This window comes from Peromyscus leucopus, chromosome 9, assembly GCF_004664715.2.
Source record: "Peromyscus leucopus breed LL Stock chromosome 9, UCI_PerLeu_2.1, whole genome shotgun sequence".
Taxonomy (NCBI): domain Eukaryota; kingdom Metazoa; phylum Chordata; class Mammalia; order Rodentia; family Cricetidae; genus Peromyscus; species Peromyscus leucopus.
In genome coordinates, this window is record NC_051070.1 from 34,994,460 (window position 1) to 35,017,773 (window position 23,314).

Genomic DNA, 23,314 nt, shown 5'->3' on the forward strand with positions numbered 1-23,314 from the left:
TTATGGCATCTACAACAGCTGAGAAATATACTTCAGGGCATGAATGCCATAGTTTCTAGATTCAGTGAAACAGCTGAGTCACCTCACCTAAACAATATTGGTCCCATTTCATATGATGGGACTGTCAACTGAATACAAAGGAGGAAGTAAGATGAACACATCCATCTGTTCTTGTTTCCTGACTCCAGACATGAGGTGACCCACTGAGTCAAGTTCCTTAAGTGATACCTTCCACCCTAGGGTAGGCCCTACCTTCAAACCAAATTAATGAATGATTTCCTCAATTGTTTCTTGGCAGTTGTTTCTGCCAAGTCTTTTGTCACAATAATGATACAAGTAACTAATACAGAAGATTTGGACCAAGAATGGCACTGTTGTTTAGAAAAACCCAACTCTGTCATTTTTTATTAATTAATTTATTTTTCCAGCCTGATCACAGTCTTCTCTCCCTCCCTCCTCTCCTCCCAGTTCCTACCCCTAACCTTTACCACCCCCACCGTCCACTCTTCCTCCTTTCTCTTCAGAAAATATCAGGATTCCCATGAATATCAGCCAGCCACAGCATATCAAATTGCAGTAAGACTAGGCACCCCCTCTCCTATTAAGGCTGGAAGATAGAACCCAGTAGGAGGGAATGGTCCCAAAAGCAGGTAAAATAGTCACTGACAGCTTGTGCTCCCACTGTTCGTAGTCCTTCAAGAAGACCAAGCTACACAACTGTAACATATATGCAGAGGGACTAGGTCCATCCCATTCAAGCTTTCTGGTTGGGAGTTCAGTTTCTTTGAACCCCTATAAGCCCAAGTTCCTTGATTCTGTGGGTTTTCTTGTGGTGTCCTTTACCCCTCTGACTCCCACAATCCTTCTTCCTCCTCTTCCACAGGATCCACCAAGCTCTACCTCCCTAATATTTGGCTGAGGGTCTCTGCATCTGTTCCCATCAGTTGTTGGGTGAAGCCTCTCTGATGACAACTGGGCTTGGCTAGAATCTATGACTATAGCAGAATAACATTAGGAATTGTTTCACTGACTTTATTTTTTTTTTTCATTCAGGTTTGTTTCTATCCTAAGTTTTTGAGCTGTCCAGCCTCTGCGTCCTGGCCATTCATGCATGTCAGGGATGGACTCCCTCTCATCTTAGGGGTCTCAAGCTGGACCAGTCATTGGATGACTACTCCCAGAGATTCTAAGCCAACTTTACCTCAGCACATCTTGTAGGCATGGAAAATTGTATGTCAAAGGGTATGTACCATGGTCAAATGCCCTGTGAGTAGATCCAAGAGACCCATTACATAAAGATATGAAAGTGATCTATAAGTTGCAATAAAGATACCAGCGTGTTGGAAGTGCCAATACTGTGTGACATCTACTAAGAAAAATTGTGTAAACTTGCAGAGGTGTGAGCCAGTCACAAAGGAAGTTTAGGTGTGCTGCAGGTAACAGAGCTTAGAGGCCAAGCTCTTCTAAGTCTCCATGATTTTTTTTCCAATGGTCCAAGATGTATGATATATTGCTGTAGAAGTTGTTGCTTCTTGTGGTGATATTGTGTCCCCCAATATATTGTGCATCCCAATAAACTTATCTGGAGTCAGAGAACAGAACAGCCACTAGACAGACATAGAAGCCAGAAAATGGTGGCACACATACCTTTAATCTTATCACTTGGGAGGCAGAGACTCATTCAGATCTCCATGAGTTCAAGGTCACACTGGAAAAGTGACACACACTTTTAATCCCAGGAAGTGAAGGCAGGAAGCAGAAAGGTATACAAGGCATGAGGACAAGGAACTAGAGCCTGTTAAGCTCTTAGGCTTTTAACAGCATTTCAGCTGAGATCCATTTGGATGAGGACACAGAGGCCTCCAGTTAGAGGAAAAGAAATCAGATGAGGCATTGGCAAGTTGAGGTTAGCTGTGGATTGTTCTCTTTCTCTGATCTTTCAGCGTTCACCCCAATACCTGGCTCTGGGTTTGTTTTTATTAATAAGACCATCTAACAATTCATGCTACAGTTTCTTTTTGAGGTTTTGCTTTTGGTTTTGCTTGCTCTGACTCTGTTCAAATTTGGAAGGAGAAAGTTTACCTTTTGCCATTGTATTTTCAAAAATTCTTTTTTTATGTAATGGGGCTCACATTTATATTTTCTCAGTATCATTGGAGATTCTGTACATTTGTCTTTGAACACTATGTGGACTACTAAAAACTTTAAACATTTTAAAATTTCAATGAATGCATTTTGTACTGTGAAAGTCCATGAATACTAAGAATAGAAGGTTCATGTTTAAATTTTGGGGTATTATGTTAATAAAGGATAGACTAGCAATGGTTAATACTGTCATCTTGACGACAGGGTCTAGAATCAACTAGGAATTGAACCTCTGGTATCTGTATAGGGGTTCTGATTAGGTGATGATGGTGGGAATATCCACTCTGCATCTGACTGACACCATCCCATAAGCAAGGGAGGTTGACAGAAAGAAAGAAGAAAAACTAAGCATAAGCTTCTCTCCTTCCCCACCTTCCTTGCTCCCTAGCTTACTCCCTATTCTCTTCCTCTCTCCCTCTCTCCTGTCTTCCTGACTGTAGATGCAAAGCCACCAGCTGACTTAAGCTCCTCTTGCCAGGCCATGATGGAGTCTTCCCTCAAACTGGGAAACTCTGAGCCAGAATAAATCCTTTCTTACTTATTTGTTTTGTCCGGGATTTTGTCACAGCAACAGGAAAAGTATTCATATAGCCATAGGAAACAAGTTAGACCTACAGTAAGGAAAATAACAGTGCATATTAAAAGTATACACTGTTTTTACACCAAATGGTCCTGCAAAATCCCCATTTACCATAAAAATGAAGATTTTGCTATTGGGTATAAGCTTATTACATGTTACATTTAGGAAAGTGAGTAATTGACTTTCATTCATATCAGTGGGTTTTAGAACTTAGTGATCTTAGAGTTGATTTTGCATACATTTTTCAGGAGATCAGCTTTTCACTAACTACCCTCATTGTTACCAAGTCTACTTACAATATTCAAAAGCATTAATGTGAACTCAAACCAAGTAGTCTATGACCCTAAAGTTGAACAGACACACAGAGTTACAAATAAGCTTCAGGGTCATCCTTTGTCTTGTCTCTCAATCAGTTGTTGTTCAGGAGCAGAGTTAAGTGCTTATCCTTTTATCTGTACAGAAGCAGAATCTGGAGCCCTCAGGCTGCCAATTCTTCCATGTCAAAGATGTTAATAATGTATCTGCCTACCAATGTGACAAAGAATATGTCAGCTGGGGTCTTTTCTTTGAAGTGAAGTGAAACTGAAAACTTTCATTTTGTCATTGAATTTTTTTTCATATAACTGTATCATCTCATACCCCCTATGGAGCACCACAGTCAAGGTCAACCTTGGACATAAGGAATTCATCAGCTTGCCCCAATTTAATATTTAATAGAAGCATGTGCATAATATTCTGTTTATGTGGCCCAAAGAACACAAAACTGAATACTTCATAAAATTGTATAGTGCATGCATTTTTAAAAATGTGAAACTTGAAGGTAGATTAAGGAAAAACAATTCCAAATAAAAATCAGAAACTATACAAAGAGACTATGCTTCTGAGGAAACAATATAGTCCTGAATGTTTAACTGAAAATTAAATTTCTAGCTGAAAATATTCTGACAATAATTATAATTAAACTGTTACTATATTTGGTGTTATTTGTTTACTATTAATATTGTCGTGGTTGGATTAAGTTACATCTTAAACTGTGTGATTTTCAATCAAATGTCAAATAACAAAATCTAGGGGTTATGCCAGGTAACAACATGAGCAGTAACATACACATAAACACACACACACACACACACACACACACACACACACACAATTGTCCTTTTAAAGGCAGAAAATAAATTGTGATTGAAATAATCTTTCAAACTGAAACAAAGACAATTCATAAATAAAAATAATGTTTGAATTAGGTGTCTCTCCCCAATGTTTTGAAGTTTGGACTAAAGATCCCAGCTCCTTTTGCTAGTTAGCCAGCACACTAGTCATTGTTAGTAACTATTCTGTCTAATTTAAATTTGTTTTGTCAAAAAGATAAATACAAACTAAGGAATAGCAGAGGTGAATGAAGCTTCCTCTCTTTAATTTTACTTAACTCACACTAATCATTTCTCTTATGCTCCAAGAATATGGAGTTTATATTATCCAGCAGCACCACCAAGTGGTCACAATTTTATTTTGTCTCCCAGAGAGATCAAATGGAGACAAAATGAAACAGTGGCAATCTTACTGTGAGTCATTAAGCACCTAAAACATTTTCAATAATTCATGCATTTCAGAACTTCCAATGTTTGTGAAAGAGCCTCCTGTGAATTTTAGTTTTGTTATTCTCGCTTCCAATTTTACTCTAATGATAAACCACATAAGATATATTTTATATAATAAATGTTTCAGACTTTGTGGAAAAAATTAAACAACAAATGTGGGATGTGAGCTAGAATATCTACTTATGGTAAAGAATATATTAGTAGATAAAGAATATTTTTACCAAGTCATAAAGTAGAAAATATTTTGGTTTATTGTGATGAAATCAAAATTAAACATAAATCTTTACCATCATGAATAAATGGTAACACACAAAGACATTTTAATCTATATGTTAAACACAGAATTTATATTGGTGATTAGGTTTTTTATTCCAGTTATACAATTTTCTTAAGTATAGTATATAATTTCAAGAACAAATAAGAGGCATAACAATGTCACAAAAATTATATTAATATTTCCTACTTGTAAATTGTCATAACCAGTTACAATCTCATTAGTGTAGAGACTCAGGCTTCACTAATACCAGATATTAGGAACATGCTGAATAAATTAGAATTATGAAGTTTGCTAGCCTATATCATCTTTGTATACTTTACATAGTAACTTTGGTGTGTTTCTAACGTAAGTTTCATTAAATAAAGAGAAGCATGGTTAATTTGTGAAATATCCATCTCCTTCTGCCAAGGCTGTCTCAAGGTGATATATTCAGGTGATGGTTAAATATAAGCAGTAATGAGGCTGGAAATATGGCTCATCATTAAAGTGTTAGATAAGCATGTACAAAAACAAGGGTTTGAACCACACCCCATGAAAACAATGTACACACACACACACACACACACACACACACACACGTGTGTGTTTATCTTCATTTGTGTGTGTGTATATTTAATAATTTCATAACATTATTAATCATGAAATAATATTTGCTATTGTTGTAACATTAATTTTCTTCTTGTTCATGGAGAATAACAAAATGTACTTGACTTTCTGCAATTTAAATTTAAATAGAGATTTGCAAGATGGGATCTACTTGAGTTCAGACACAGTTTATTCTTTGTTTGGTGAGTACTGGGAGGAAATTGATGTTCTTATTGATGATTAAATTGTGGGTCTTAATAAGTAAGTTTCTTAGGTTAGTTCAGAAACAAATATATTGCAGAAGAAGATGTTAACTTTGTGGCTAATACTAATGTTGTTTAGCATGAACACTAATAAACATGGTTTACCAAAAAATTATACAGACAGTGATGGGAAATCAGATTTGGCAAACCAACAAAGTCATCTTTTCCACCAACTCCTGAGGAAATGGTCTCTGTATCATGCATTACTGTTTCTTATGTCAGAAATACAGATTTTTCTCTAAAATATCCTTCTTAATGCACCTATATACACAACAGCCTTAAAAATGCGTAGTGGCTCCATGAGCAGAGAGGCAAGAAATTCTTAAGTTATAAATAGATAATGTAAGTAACCACATACTTTCAGTCCCCTATGAAGTATTAAATGAAAATTGTGTTTCCAGCAATGTTAGAAAAGTTATATGTATCACTATGCAGATTATGTAAATATTTTAATGCTGTTTTAAATTATATGTAATACCCCTCTATTTATAAGTGGGTACATATGGCCCAAGACATGAAACTATTGGCAATGTTAAGGTACATGAAGAGAAAAATGGAGAGCAGCTTTCTTAAATCATCAAGCTCCTGGTAGGTCATCAACTCTCCTGTGGAAGACTGCACATCTAACAACAATTGGGCAGGGCAATTTATCTTGAAGAATTAAAGAAAATGGAACACAAAGTTGGGTAGGCAGAGAGGAAGAATTGTATAAAGATGAATTGGATGGGGGACAGTGAATATGTTTAAAATTTGTGGTATAAAACTCTAACAGAATCCATAAAAAAATCCAAAAATAATCAATTTAGATACCAGGAAGGGAGAGCAAAATTATGTATCTTAAAGTTTTAAAAACAGTAGAAATACTATAACATGACATGTCTTCAGAAAATGTTATGGTGTTCCCTTGGATGATAGAAAACAGACTACAGTCAATTTTATATTGTTTTAAACAGCTTTTGACATCCATGCTAATAATCACTTAAACCTTATCATTTTCAGGCTTCATTATCTGTTTCTAGTGCCTATATAAGGATATCTAAACTCCCTAATGATCAGATGTTGTCCAAACACAAAAAGAGGCCTACCCTTTTTCACACTTTTTAGGTGCTGGACAGTATTGTGGTCTCCTTGGTGTGTTACTTGTTCTTTCATGAGCTCTTTTGAGTAACAACCATATTAATAGAAGAAAATCAAAATTGGTTATCCCAACAAGTTTTGGTTCACTGTTTTTTATGTCTCTTGGCTCCATAACTCTTTCAGTGATTATTTGGAAGATTGGAGCTATTTGCTGCCTTCCCATGGAGGTGATTTCTGTATTTTGGACTCAACTCCCAGACACAATTACTACATCAACCAATTTTCAAAGAAACTGTTTTATAGTACTGGAAGGTACTAGGTAAAGTGTCAAAGAGGGATAGCAAACAGTAGGTCCTATCCATCTATGATGCATATGGACAATAATGACCAGCATGTACAAAATTTGTTGACACACACATCTAATTCCAGAACTCTTAAGGAAGAATCAAGTGAATCTGAGTTTGAATTCAAGGTCAGTGTGGTCTTCAGAGCAAGTTACAAGACAGCCAGAGATATACAGAAACACTTTCATGAAAAATAAAACAGCAACAAAGAATTTCTAAAGGTATAATGTGACACAAATTGCTAAATGGTCTTATTCATAAAAAACCTAGAGCTAGATATTGGGGTTAAAGCTGAAAGATCAGAGAAACATAACAAGCCAGCCACATTCTTACCTCTACAAAATGCTCAGCCTCAAGAGAAGAGTTCTTGTTTCCTCACACCTTATATACCTTTCTGTGTCCTGCCATATTATTTCCTGGATTGAGGTGTATCCTTCCCAAGCAAAGATGAGATTTCAAGTGCTGGGATTAAAGGCATGTGCCACCACACCTGGCTCTGTTCCCAGTGTGGCCTTGAACTCACAGAGACCTGGATGGATCTCTGCCTCCCAAGTGATAGGATTAAGGGTGTGTGCCACCGCTGCCTGAGCTCTATGTCTAATTTAGTGGCTGGCTCCGTCCTCTAGTCCCCAGACAAGTTTTATTGGAGTACACAATATATCACCACAGTATAATAGTGGCAGTAATCAACAGCTGTGTAATTGGACTTAAGACATGTTCAACAGAAGTGAGCTAGTATATGGTCATGAGAATAGACTAGTGAGGTTATGGGCCTGAGAGAACTTACTACTACCACTTTCCTTGATCAATGGAATTCCTAACTGCATTTCAAATAATCACCATTTTACCAACAGACATAGTTCTCAAAAATCATGAAAGAAGCTTATTTGACAGAGATAATTATAGAAAGCCACAACTTGTAAAAACATAGAGAATTATTGCCACTGGGCTGCCTAGCCCTGATTGACACATCTACTGCTCAATCCCTACACCTCAAGAAGCATCACACAGAAGGAGTGGGAAGAGTGTAGGAGCTAAAGGATTATAATTTCTGCTGCAAGATTTCATTTTCTAGATATGGCAAGGAAGCTACAGCTATAAAATATTAACATATGGCTGCCTAAGCAATATCTCAACAATGAAAGCACAAGTTGATATTCAAATATATATGGGGGAAATTTTATGGGGCTTTACTCCTAGATGAAGAGCTACAGGCAGTTAAAGACTGCAGAGTGAGAAAGATTTAGGAATTAATCTTCTCCAGGAATTATCCCCTAATTGGTTATCCGTTACCAAGTTGTTAGTCATAAAAAATATATTCATATAAACAACACTACACAGACTTATTAGGTTGTATTTATTCATGTGTGTGTGTGTGTGTGTGTGTGTGTGTGTGTGTGTGTGAAAAAGTTACCAAAAATTTCAGAGGGAGTGGGGTTCATGGAAGGGATTAATGGGAGGAGAGGAAGGGGAAGTGATTTAATTAAATTCTAATTACAAATTTTAGGTTAATAATAAAAAGTAAACTAGTGTCCATTTAAACAACATATGTAAGTACACAATGACACTATATTCACCCATAAAGAAGTTTGAAGAAATACCTAGTTAACTGTTGATTACCATATTGATCAAAATTAAGTCAGTCTTTAAAAGACAGTGATCATGTTTTCTCTCTTATGCCCATTTTAGATTAAAAATTAATAGGAATTGAAGTAGAAGACTAGTTGTTTGTGAAGTTGAAGTGGACAGGTTCAAAAGTTGGAATATGATTAAATTATGTTATACATTTATAAAAAATATCACAAACTAAAGATTATATTGTAATGTACACATTCACAAAAAAAATAAGCTATGTACTTGGTGCTTTGCTCATGTTTTTTTTGGTGTTGGTGAAAAACATGTTAGGCAAGAGCCTGCATTGATCCCCATCTCTATCATCCATTTGAGAAAGATATCCTCTTATATTTCCCAGGCTTGCCTCAGATCATAGTCCTTTTGTCCCTGCTTTCTTGATCCTAACAATTTGAGCAAGCCATATATATATATATATATATATATATATATATATATATATATGTATATATATATATATATATATATATCATGTAGTACAGAGGCTTTGTGGCTCTGGCATGATATTATCTCCAGTAATATCTACTTCCAAGTGCAATGATTATTATATCAGTCAGAACACAAGGCTTGTTTGTCATATGTTTGGAGAATATGCTACAACACAGCATTCTGATTTTACCTCCCTCATATATGATAAATTGTCAGCTGAGATTTTTAAGGAAATATTTAGCCTTGAGTGTATTGTTTTTATAAGCAATTGTGTTGAAAGACATAGATTCTCAACTCATAGAAAGTATTCTGTTAATGTGTAAATGTTGTTGTAATAAAAATATCCTAAAACATTCAGTAGAGAAAGCATTTATTCAGGGTACACTGAGGGAAGTTCGGGTGGAATAAAATAACTAGTCACATAACATACATTCACAGTCAAGAGCAGAGAGAGATGGATAGATGCAAGTCTACTTGCTTCCCTTCTGATACCTTTTTTCTTTCTTTTAATGTTCAATACGCCTACCTAGAGAATGATACTGCCTTAAATCTGCCAAATCTTCTTATGTCAGTGAAGATAATCCTTGACAGACATTTTTCCTAGATGGTTCTTGTAGCTGATTGTTTTTTTACACTTAGCTCTTTTGGAGGACCCAACATCCAGCTTGCAGATAAATCACACACAGAGGCTTATTCTTACTTAAAAACACCTAGACTTAGCTTGACTTGTTTCTAGCCAGCTTTTCTTAATGTAAATTATCCCTGTCTACCTTGTGCCTCTCTCTGGGCTTTTACCTTTTCTACCTTCTTTACATCTTACTTTCACTCTTATTCCATGGCTGGATGGGTGGCTGGGTGGCTAGCCCCTGATGTCCTCCTCCTTGGTCCTTCTTGCTCTTCTTCCTCTCTTCTCTCTTTTCTCCTCCTATTAATTCTCTTTGCCCTGCCTATTTCTCTCAAAATTGCCTCAAAATTGGCTCTTCATCTCTTCATCAGCCCATCAGGTGTTTTATACAGGAAAAGTATCCCAGCTCCACAGAGTAAAACAAATACAACATAACAAAAGTAACACACCTTAAAATAATATTCTACAACAAGTTCTGTTGAGTGAGTGATTTCCTTTTTGTAGAAGAACTTCTAAGAAGAAGGCAGAACACTATATTGAATGTGTTGCTTTCCAGAATGTTCCCTCCAGCCACCACAGAAAACAACCTTAAATTACAAGTATAAGTATACAATTATACATAAATAATTAAGGATTCTGATAAAAAAATTGTTGTTATAAAAGAAAATGCCTACTTCTCAAAATGACATGTTTGATCAAAATGTTAAGTTATTACATCCTGCAGAAGGAGACAGAACAGTATCATGACTTGGACTCACTGATATCATAAAAAGGAAAGATGGCATTGGAAAAAAAAACATGGAGAATGCTTGTATGAGGAAGATGTCAAGTTAGGCTTTTCTAATGTGAACATGTAAATGAGCATTTGCAGATTATGTATGCTGTGGATATCACTCTATATAAATAAAACACTGGCCAGTGACCAGGCAGGAAGTATAGGCGGGACAAGGAGAGAGGAGAATTGAGGGAACAAGAAGAAGGAGGGGGAGACACTGCCAGCCACCACCAGGACAAGCAGCATGTAAGACACTAGTAAGCCACAAGTGACGTGGCAAGGTATAGATTTATAGAAATGGGTTAATTTAAGATATAAGAAGAGTTAGCAAGAAGCCTGCCATGGCCATACAGTTTATAAGTAATATAAGGGTCTGAGTTATTATTTTATATGTGGATTGTAGGACTGCAGAGCTTGGTGGAACCTGGAGAGAAGCCCTCCATCAACAAATGGTGCCCAACAGCTCGAGTTTCCACCTTAAACCTGTGAATATTTAATAACCAATTCTAATCAGAGCCAAAACCAGGTTCTTGCTTCATGTCTCATATGGGCAGCTAGACACTGCAAAATATGGGTTTGAACACTGGCGGATTCCTGGCATGTGCATTTGAACAGCAGTATGGTGGTAATGAGGCATCTGCCAGCGGCACATTACACTGTGTGGTAGATTTAGTCTTTACTAGTATATAAAAAAATAAAAAAAAAATAGTTTCTGGGCTACATGCTGCTTTGATAAAAGCGTAGACCCACTATTTCTGAGACTTGAGGGCTCACAGAACTGGCAGAAAACACCATGTTGGGAAGCTGAAGTAGGCGGAGCCAGCAGACACAGTGCATTTCAGTCTTAGAATGCTACAGTTTAAAGCAATAGGCTCACAATAAGACTGATTCAGATAAAATAGTTTACAATATGTGTAAAATATACATAGGCTTAAAAGAGACAAAAAAGATAAATTAATATAAAAAACCACGTAAAGATGAATATTACACAGAGAATCTGGATTGTGTTGTCTTTGGGATTTTTAACTGCAAAAACACATTTGATCAAAAAAGATGTTCAATTAAACCAATATGTATATTTTAAAGGTACATTGACTTCAAACTTTGGATGTAAGGATATGTTGCTTTGGAAAAAATGTTCTGCTTTTGTTTCCACAGAAAGCCAGAGCCTATGGATTTGTTCCAGATTAAGATACATCAGGTTTCACCAGCCAAGACCTCCTGAAAGGTCTCCAATGACACCATGGCCCCGATGACCCAACATCCAGAATGGTTTCAAGACAACTGGCTCACACAATACACAGACTACCCCATAGGCCTAAAATTTTCTTTGTGTCCCCATAAGATACAGCGCCCCCCTCAGCAGGAAGTAGTAAGAGATACTATGCCCAAATTCCCAAATATACCAAGCTGGCTTTAGAGGTGGAATTGGCTCACTCCCCCGTCTAAACCCAGACATATTTTTAAAAAAATGGTTAAGAGATTCTTGTGTCGCAAATCAGAAGAGCCCTCTGGTGTGGGACAGAGAAAAGCCAATATTTTTATTTAAAACAGGTTGATTATAAATGCAATCACTTTCTAAAATAGAAAAGGGGATATGATACAGATATATAGGGTATAGAGATGATAAGAAAAAGGGTAGATTAATGAACCTACTTTAAAGTACAACAACTTGTTTAAAATGTTTTACATTGGTATAGATTTTAGTTTATGTTTAAAATGTTTTACATTGGTATAAATTTTAGTTTATTGATATAAGCTTAAAGTTAATTTTGTTATCCTGTATATATATTCCTATTCTTGTTTGAGGTATTATGTTTATGTAACTCATTTATAATTGTAATGGATAATTAAGAAATAGATTAATAATTAGTCATCTATGATAATCATATTTATAGCCATGTTAGATAAGTCTTCTAGGTATATATAGATATATTTCAGATAGATAGGTAGTCTTCAAACACTTCAAAGACCTATAGAATATGGCATTTAAAATGTTTTAAAAATTTAGACGTTCTGGACAGTGAGACATGTCTGCTCCTGGTAGCACTGGATTTACTTTGGAGAGAAGGATGGGCATCGAAGACACTCCATATGGAGTTTATCTTCACCATGGCAAAGATAGCCATTTGGGCAAGAAACTGTTCTGCCTGGACTGCTTGATCAACTAAACATGCAAGACCCATGGAAGGATGACCACTAAACTTTTCTTGACAAGATGGTCCTTCAGGTTCCTGCTTTGCAGAGAAAACTGCCAGACATTCTACAGGACAAGAAAAAAAAATGACAGAGAGACTCTAGGTCTGTGAGCTAAAGACAGATGCCCCATCTTTACAAAGGAACATTAGGTGACTGTCCAGGCTGTCAGCTGTCTCTGTCTACCCTATAAGACTCCCAAAAGTTGCTTACATCCTTCTCCCATTTCTCAGGTAATATTATATCCTTCTGAGGTCTTTGATGTGACTGAAGAATAGATAGTTGCAATTTCCTCAGTTATGATAAAAAATAAGTTAGATATAAAACCTTAAACTCACAAATATAAGATAGATAGGACATCTTCTTTAATATTGTAACTGTAATTCTTGCTCGATAATTGTTTTGTTATATGTAATTTTACTATGTTAAAGTTAAAACCTTTCTTTTTAAAAAAAGAAGAAAAGGGGAAGTGCTGTGGATATTGCTATATAAATAGAACACTGGCCAGTGACCAGGCAGGAAGTATAGGCGGGACAAGGTAAGACAGGTAAGTGATCATGAAAAAAATGAAGACAAATATTGCTAATCTCTCCCAAAAAAAAATTTACTGCAAGCTGTTTGCCGATATTTATTTTCTCTCAATAATGAAGAATTTTCAGCATTAGTAAAATGGACCAGGACTTTTTCTGGGGCTGTTCCTGAAAATTGCCAGAGTCTTAATTTTGCTTGCAGAATCTCTTCAGAAACCATTTCTACATAAATCTTTACTTTTTCACTCTGCATATAGTGGAATGTTATTTTAAGGTATGTTACATTAGTTTATGCTGTGACACGTTTGCTTAATGATGAAAATATGTGTTGCATTCTTTATGTTATGTTTATTCAAACCTTTGAAGCTGTGGGGCTGTGCCTATCTGAAATACCTGATTGGTCTAATAAAGCACTGAATAGCTAATAGCTAGGCCAGAGAAGAGATGGGGCAGGCCTGCAGGCAGAGGGAGCAAATAGGAGAGTAAATCTAGGAGAAGAAGATCAAAGAGCAAAAAAAGCAAGAGAGATCAAGAAGTGATAAAAGAAGGGGCCAGTTACTCAGCGACACAGCCAGCCATAGAATAAGAGTAAAAGTAAGATTACAGAACTAAGAAAAGGAAAAAGCATGGAGGCAAAAAGGCTGCAAACAGATCCATATCTGTCACCGTGCACAAAACTTAAGTTCAAGTGGATCAAGGACCTCAACATAAATCCAGCTACTCTGAACCTGCTAGAAGAGAAAGTAGGAAGTAGTCTTGAACGCATTGGCATAGGAGATCGCTTCCTAAATATAACAGCAGGAGCACAGACACTGAGAGAAACAATCAATCAATGGGACCTCTGGAAACTGAGAAGCCTTTGTAGAGCAAAGGATACAGTCAACAAGGCAAAGCAACAGCCGACAGAATGGGAAAAGATCTTCACCAACCCCACATCTGACAGAGGACTGATATCCAGAATATATAAGGAACTCAAGAAATTAGACATCAAAACGACCAACAGACCAATTAAGAAATGGGCTTTAGAACTAAACAGAGAATTCTCATCAGAGGAAACTCAAATGGCTGAAAGACATTTAAGGAATTGTTCAACATCCCTAATCATCAGAGAAATGCAAATCAAAACAACTCTGAGATACCACCTTACACTTGTCAGAATGGCTAAGATCAAAAACACTGAAGACACTTTATGCTGGAGAGGATGTGGAACTAGGGGAACTCTCCTCCACTGCTGGTGGGAATGCAAGCTTGTACAACCACTTTGGAAATCAATATGGCGCTTTCTTAGAAAATTGGGAATCAATCTCCCCCAAGATCCAGCTATACCACTCTTGGGCATATACCCAAGAAATGCTCAATCATACCACAAGAGCACTTGCTCAGCTATGTTCATATCAGCATTGTTTGTAATAGCCAAACCCTGGAAACTACCTAGATGCCCTTCAACTGAAGAATGGATAAATAAATTGTGGCACATATACACAATGGAATACTACTCAGCAGAGAAAAACAATGACAACATGAGGTTTGCAGGCAAATGGATGGATCTAGAAAAAATCTTCCTGGGTGAGGTAATCCATACTCAGAAAGACAAATATGGTATGTACTCACTTATAGGAGGATACTAGATGTGGAACAAGGATGACTAGACTGTTACTCACATCACCAGTGAGGCTACCTGGAAAACATGACCCCAAGAAAGACATGGGAATCGCCCAATGACAGAGAAATGGCTGAGATCTACATGAACAACCTGGATATGAATGAGAGTAATGAAGGGCGAGGGTCAAGGGAAAGAGAGCAGGAGACCCCAGCTGGATGAAAAACAGAGAGGGAGAACAAGGAATAGGAGACCATGATAAATGAAGATCACATGAGAAAAGGAAGAAACAAAGTGCTAAAGAGGCCCACAGAAATCCACAAAGATATCCCCACAAAAGACTGCTGGCAATGGTCGAGAGACATCCGGAACTGACCTACTCTGGTGATGGGATGGCCAAACACCCTAATAGTCGTGCCAGAAACCCCATCCAAGGACTGAGGAATCTGGATGCAGAGATCCACGGCTAGGCCCTGGGTGGAGCTTTGGGAGTCTAATTAGGGAGAAAGAGGAGGGTTTATATGAGTGAGAATTGTTGAAACCAAGGTTGGATAAAGCACAGGGACAAATAGCCAGACGAATGGAAACACATGAACTATGAACCAAAGGCTGAGAGGCCCCCAACTGGATCAAGCCCTCTGAATAGGTGAGAAAGTTGATTGGCTTGATCTGTTTGGGAGGCATCTAGGCAGTGGTACCATCCTGTGCTCATTGCATGAGTTAGCTGTTTGAAACCTGGGATTTATGCAGCGACTCTTGGCTCAATCTGGGAGGAGGGGACTGGACCTGCCTGGACTGAGTCTACCAGGTCGATCTCAGTCCTCAGTGGAGGCTTTACCCTGGAGGAGGTGGGAATGGGGGGTGTAATGGGGGGAAGGGGAGGGGGACAGGAGGTGGGAGAACAAGGGAATCCATGGCTGTTATGTAGAACTAAATGGTATTGTAAAATAAAATAAAAGGAAAAAAAAAAAAAAGAAAAGCTGGACAGAAACAAGCCAAAATAAGGTTCAGCATTCATAAGGAAGAATAAGCCTCCATGGATTTATTTGGGAGCTTGGTGATGGGTCCTTCAAAAGATCAAAGAGCCAAAAGAGAGAGAAAAAAAAAAAAGCTGCAACAGGAAAATCCCAGACTCACTTGTGGCCAGGGAGAAAAGCCAGTGGGCAGCAGCAACTCCAGCAGATGCAAAGCCAGGGCCAAGCAGCTATCTGCTAGTTTTGTCCCCTGAGGTGGATGGCAGGTGATGTGTTTATCTAATTATTCTTTATAATAAAATCTCAGGAGTCAGATATCAGGGTAAGAACCTGAATGAACAAAGAAGTAGTGACCTCCTATCTGGGTTGTTTTTCTGTCATGACCCTCTCTAAGCACCACCCTACTACTTCCTGTCTCTTTATCTTCAATCCTCCAAAACATCTATAGTTAATTTTCATCAGCTAGTAGCTACCTCTGCCCTCTGAATCAAAGCAAATTTTATTGTCAAAGTGAGATCAAAATATCACGTAACAAAATGTGTCTACATTAATCCCATACACAATAGTTCATAGCAACATTATTAATACTAATCTTGATTTACAAACTTTTAAATCATTGATCAGAAGATAAACAATGAAATAAAATATGGTGTAGCCATATAGTAGAATAATATTTATCCATTAAAAGATAGATATGAAATATATAAAAGTATAGATTAAACTTGACAAAAGTGAGGTAAGTATAGAAACACATTACATGATTTTATACTATAAGCTCAAGTTGTAATGTTGCACGAAGTTGTCAAACCTAATATGAATATATTTTAGAAAACTAATTTTGATTTTTCCTCTTTTACTGTCTTTTTCATATTGGAAAAAAGCACTGATCCTTTAGAAAATATGAAGATAGTTCTTGGGCTAAAACCCAATAGCAAATCCTGAGGTTCTCTTTCTAATGGGCTCATAGCTGGATGGTATCAATACTGGAATTATACATATATATATATATATATATATATATATATATATGTGTGTGTGTGTGTGTGTGTGTGTGTGTGTGTGTGTGTGTAATAATTTAAAGTTATAGGCAACTACGGTTGAACAATTCCCTCTCTAAATTTCCCTAATCCATATCTGGAAATTAAATTAGCAAGGCAAATTTCATTATCTGAGACATTAAACATTGCTATATTAAGACAGCATCTGCAGAAATGGTCATCTTTCTTGAATGATTTGTAATAGCATTGTATACACTAGAATTTGATAGAAAGGAACAAGACGTTAGTGACCTGTTTGAATGGATATGTAATTTAACACAGTAAAATTGTTTCTTTAAATAATCTATCAGGTCTCTTCATCCAATTTATCCTGTATAATGAAAACTTTTACCAATTAGCATCTTCCTATAAGAGCTAAAAAAAAAAAAAAAAATGGAAATGACATAAATGTCTATGGGAAGATACTGGATTTTCAAATGTTAGATATAGGTACAATAAAGTGTTATTTAGCATTTAAAAAACAAGAAATACATACCTGGATGTTTTCCTGTGTCCTGCCCAGTCTTGCAGCTGCTCAGACCCAAATAAATATACAGAGGCTTATATTAATTATGAACTGTATGGCCATGGCCTATGACTCATGCTTCTTGCTAGCTAGCTCTTTTAACTAAACTTAGCCCATTTCTTTTAATCTATATGTTGCCATGTGTTCCGTGGCTTTACCTGTGTGTCATTACATGCTACTCCCTGGACAGCATGATGGCGTCTCCTCTGCTTCTCCTTTTCCTTTCACCATCTCCCTTGGATTTTCCCACCTATCTCTATCCTGCCCTGCCACAGACTAAAAGACTTTATTTATGAACCAATCAGAGCAACACATATTCATAGAATACAGAAAGACATCCTGCAGCACTTCCCTTTTTTTGACTAATCAAAAAGGAAAGTTTTAACTTTAACATAGTAAAATTACATATAATAGAACAGTAAAGAGCAGAAATTACAGCTATAATATCCAGTCTATTTGTATTTGACAAAATTAGAGAAAATATTCTATCTATCCTATATTTGTGAGTCTAAAGTTTCATATCTAACTCATCTTTTATCATGACTAAAGAAAACCATAATTATAATTAGCTAGTATTCAGCTATATCAAAGACCCCAGAAGATATAATATTACCTAAGTAAACAGGAAATGCATTGTAAGCAACTTCCAAAATTATGGAAATGACAGAGACAGCTGCCTGCCTGGACAGTCATCCAAAGTTCTTTTTTAATGCTGGGGCATCATCTTTGGGCTACAGACTCATTTGTGAAGCAGGTTTTTCTAAAAAACATTCCTCCCTTGTCTTGGCAAGGATTGGCGGTCTTTTCTTTTACATCCTGCTTGTCCATTTTGGACAGTATGATGTCAGCACTTGATGTGTGGGCACTTTCTAGCCCAGTGGCTAACTTTTGCCACAACTAAAATAAACTCCCTATGGAGTTTCTTCAATTCCCATCTTCTCTGAAATAGATTGGTGTTGCCAGGAGCAGATATGTCCAATAATCATAATAAAAAAGGGAATATATGTTATTAAAACCTCTTAAATGCCATATTTTACAGATCTCTGAAGTGTTTGAAGATGACCTATCTATCTAAAATATATTTCTGCTTAACATAGATATCTGAAGTGTTTGTAGATGACCTGTCTATCTAAAGTATATTTCTGCTTGACCTTGAAAACATACCTAGTATGACTACAAGTTCCATTGTAATGACAAACTACTAACTTTCATTTCTTTATATGCTAATAGTTGGTAATAATAACTTTCAAGGATTAGCAAATTGCATTACATTGTTAAATGAACTGTATAGGTACAAAACATTGAACAAGATTAGAAATGTATGTACATTATTTTCTAACAAAATCAATCTCAAATTTGTATCAATATACCCTAATTTGTATACAATATACAAAATCTAATCCAGTGTAAAAAAAAATTTAAAACTAGTAGTTGCCTTTTAAAAGTAGATTCAATAGTCTACATTTTTATCTATATCATATCTATATCCTCCCTTTTTTCTTTTCAGAGTAGATTCAGTAATCTACCCTTTATTCTATCATCTCTGTATCTTTTTTTCAGAGTAGATTCAATAATCTACTTCCTATCTATAGCCTCCTTTGTCTTTTTTTTTTGTTTTGTTCAGAGTAGATTCAGTTATCTACCTTTTATCTATATCCTCCTTTTTCTTCTTCTTACTTTTATTACTTTTTATTTTTTTAGTTTTTAATTAGACAAAAATGGAGAAATGTGGTGATATTTTATCTGTGTACCCCAATAAAGCTTATCTGAGGATCAGAAAAAAAAAGCCACCCACTATAGCAAACACAGAGTTCAGGCAATGGTAGCACATGCATTTAATTCTATCACTTAGAAGGCAGAGATCTGTCTGGGTCTCTGTGAGTTCAAGGCCACACTGGGAATAGAGCCAGGTGTGGTGGCACATATGTTTAACCCCAGCACTAACCATAAAGGTCTGGAGGTCTGTACAGACAGACAGGAAGTGACAGAGCTGAGAAGGAAGAGGAAGTGATGTAGCTGGGTGGAGAGAGGAAATAAGATGGCAGAACAGAAAGGAATATAGGTGTGGGTATACAGGAAGTAGGTATCATTGACTGAGGATCTCCAAGTGGTGAGAATGTGGCTAGCTTCTTTCTGCTTTTCTGATCTCTCAGTTTTAACCCCAATATCTGACTCATAACAGGCCAACCATGTCTCAAATAGATATTCCAGGCTAACAAATAAAAAGCTTAGAGCCAGAGATCGATGTTTTTGGAGGTTTTGGGCAATGATATCCTAATGACTCCCAAACATTCCAGGCTAATAATAATGCTCTTGGTTGCCTTCAAGAACTTGATGATAAGAATCTACTGATCAAAACAGCACATAATTGCTTAATAGACGATGAAGCTGACATGGTGGCTTCATCCCTACTGGCTATCTTTCTATTGCCAAAAGGTGCTATATGTCATATCATGAAATATGAATGCTGCCACCTATAATAATGACTGTCCTGGCAAGACAAAGCATCTTAATTAAGGTTAATACTGCTGTGATGAAACACTAGGACAAAAACAATTTGAGAAGGATAGTTTTTATTTAGCTTTATTTGTGCATAATCATATTATCATCAAAGGAAGTCAGGACAGGAACTCAAGCAGGGAAGGAACTTGGAGGCAGCAGGTGATGCAGAGTTCACAGAAGTGTACTGATTACTGGCTTGCTTCCCATAGCTTGCTTAGCTTGCTTTTACAGAAATCAGGTCCAGGCTGGGCGGTGGTGGCGCACGCCTTTAATCCCAGCACTTGGGAGGCAGAGCCAGGCGGATCTTTGTGAGTTCGAGGCCAGCCTGGGCTACCAAGTGAGTTCCAGGAAAGGCGCAAAGCTACACAGAGAAACCCTGTCTCGAAAACTAAAAAAAAAAAAAAAAAAAAAAAAAAACAGAAATCAGGTCCATGAGCCCAGTGATGGCACCATACACAATGTGCTCATCCATCCCCACATAAAATATGAATTAAAAAAATTCCCTACAGGTTTGCCCATAGCCTGATCTCTTAGAAGTATTGTCTTAATTGAGCTTCTCTCCTCTCAGATGACTTTAGCTTATATCATCTTGACATAAAACCATCAAGCACAATTGACTGGTTGTCAATTTGACACACATATCACCATTAAACCATAACCTTTTCTTTCTCATTAATGCCCAAGATCTCACATTAAAAAGATAAATAACTTCAAAACTCCCACAGTCTTGAAAAATTCAAACACAATGAATTTCAATCACTTTAAACTATCCAGTCTCTTTAAAAATTCAAAATCTCTTTGAAAAGTTGAAAATTCCTCAAGGCAATCTTCTGTTTATGTCAAAATTTAGATAAATACTTTCTTATTTCAAGAGGGAAAAACTATGGCACAGTCACAACTATATCAAACCCAAACCAGATTCCCTATGGTGTAAATAATACAATGTCCAGTGTCTGGGATCCACTCATGATCTTCTGGATTCCTCCAAAGGACTTGAGTAACTTCTCTGGTCTTGCTCTAGGTTGTGCAAATGCAGCAGAACACAGTTGTTTGTACAAAAGTGGACAAGGCCAGAGAACTGTGTCCTATGCTCCAGGTGGCTTCTCTTCACCTGTAATGCTGTTCTTGGTAGTCATCACATGGTACTGGAATCTTCAAAATGCTGAGGACTTATGCTGCAACTGGGCTGCATTTTCACAAAGAGCCTTTCCTGCGCTCTTCAGGGACTCCAATCCTTTGACATAATACCAAGCCTCAGCTGTTCTCCATGACCCCTTCAGACCTTCAAAGCTAGCACCACAGTGGTAACTCTCACACTACAATGTTTGGATGCCAGCACAAGGTATGACCTTGGCCATATCTGGAACATAATTCTTGGGTTCTGACTCTCAGGAAACATTTTCCATTATGTTTCACCTCAGAGATGCTGGTCTCTTCTTAATCACCAGTAACATCACAGTGCCAGGTGACCAGTATTGAAAATCTCAGCAAGGCAAAGTTTTCAGTTTAGCAGTTCAGGTATCTTGTTAATCACAGCAGATTCATCAGCATCAGCTAAATCGAACCACAGAAACTTAATTCAAATTAACAAAAGGCCCAAATACAGTCTTTAAACTTCCCTCTGAAACTACACAAGCCAGGCCTCCATTGTCTACATAGCCTTCAACATTATTATTTTCAAAGATTCTATATAAAAGTCCACTGAGCTCCCATAACCCAATGGCTTTTCTAGTCTAAAGTTCCAAAGTCTGTCCATGATTCTCTCCAAAACACATGATCAGACTTCTCATATCACTACCCAACTCCTGGTACCAGCTTGTCGTAGTCAAGGTTACTGATCCCATGGAGAAACCCATGACCAAAGACTTGCGGATAAAAGAGATTGTTTGGCTTATACTTCACATCACAGTTAATGATGAAAGGAATTGAGGACAGGAACTCAAGCAGGGAACAAACCTGAAGTCAGAAACTGATGTAGAGGCCACAGAGGTGTTCTATTTCCTGGCTTGCACCTCATGACTTTCTTAGCTTGCTTTCTTATAGAACCCAGGACCACCAGCCCAGGATGGTGCAACCCACAATGTGCTGGTTCCTCCCCATATCAATCATTAATTTAAAACATGTCCTACACGCTTGCCTACAGCCTGATCTAATGGAAACATTTTTTTAATTGAGGTTATCTCCTCTCACATGACTTTAGCTTGTGTCGAGTTGACATAAAAATATCCAAATGACTTACCAACTAGAGAAATAGTAGCATAAGGATAATTGATCAGCCAGTCACTTTCTTGTTGGACTTAAGTCTCATACCAAAAATGAAACCCATATCTGGTACCATTATTATGCCAAGACCTGTGATTAGACAGTTCATAGTCCTTTTTTGCTATTGTTGTGTGGACATACTCATATGTTGATTCTTGGTGGCATATCATTATAATAATAAATCAACAAACCTCTCAAGCCCCATCAGAAACATATATATTTGCATCAAAATGATTAACAGAGATAATCATAACTGACCAAAGTACAGAGAATAAGATAGGGCTTTTTGGATGTTCAGCCCTAAAGCGACCACATATAGCAGACTGCCTCTCCCCAAAAACTCAGGTATTACTACAAAATTGGGGTGGAAAAGTATAAGAAGCAGAGATGATAGATAACTACAAAGAAAGAGTATCTTCTGGACATAACAGAGCAGTTTCTCATTGAGCTTACATAAATTGTGACAGCATGTATAATACACGAGCAATCCCTAAGCAGACGAAATCCCATAATGGACGGGGAAGTTGGACATGAAGTTCCATACATATCAGAGAAGCTATTGGTAAGCTATTGAGAAAAAGAAAACAATTTTTTTCTAAAGTAGCACCTGGTAATTACACCATGCTCTAGGAGAATGCTACAAATTCTAGTTTATGGGGGCAGACAAACACATGGGTGTTTAGGGAAGTGGTGGTGTATCTGGAAAGAGATGTGAGAGAAGTTGACATGATCAAAACACTTTGCAAAAAAATTCTCAAAGAACAAATAGAATTTTAAAATAGAAAACCTGTTATTTAAGCATTATTTAGCTTGGGAAATAATCGACACATTTCTTTAGTAAGGTAAGTACTCAATGCTTTTGTAAAATGTAAATTTTCACTCATTACTCAACAAGTGATTAAGGATTAATTTTTATCCCCTATGTTGCCTGCTAGTTTGGTAATAAATTACACTGCAGAAGAGAATATTACACTTTGATTATAAAATGTAGAGAGAACATTAATGTTGTATTGTCAGAACAAAAAGATCTCAGTTGGTGCCTTTTGATTTTGTTTGACCTCATTTATCTGCTCTTTAACTGATGTCAATACTTGAAATGAAAATTGTAAAAATGAAAGAAACATGGTTTATATATATTAAAGGCAAGAAAACTAACATATCCTAAATAGTAGTCTAGTATATAGGATGTGTTAAGTTTGATGGGAATTGGATAAAATTGATTTTCAGATTATAGCAATTTTTTTCACAGAAATTTATGAAAACATTTTTAGTCAAAAAGCAGTTGAACTTAATGATGTAATTAACTTAGCAATATTCTGATAGCATTTCTTTATGTTTAGATTCTAAGGCATGA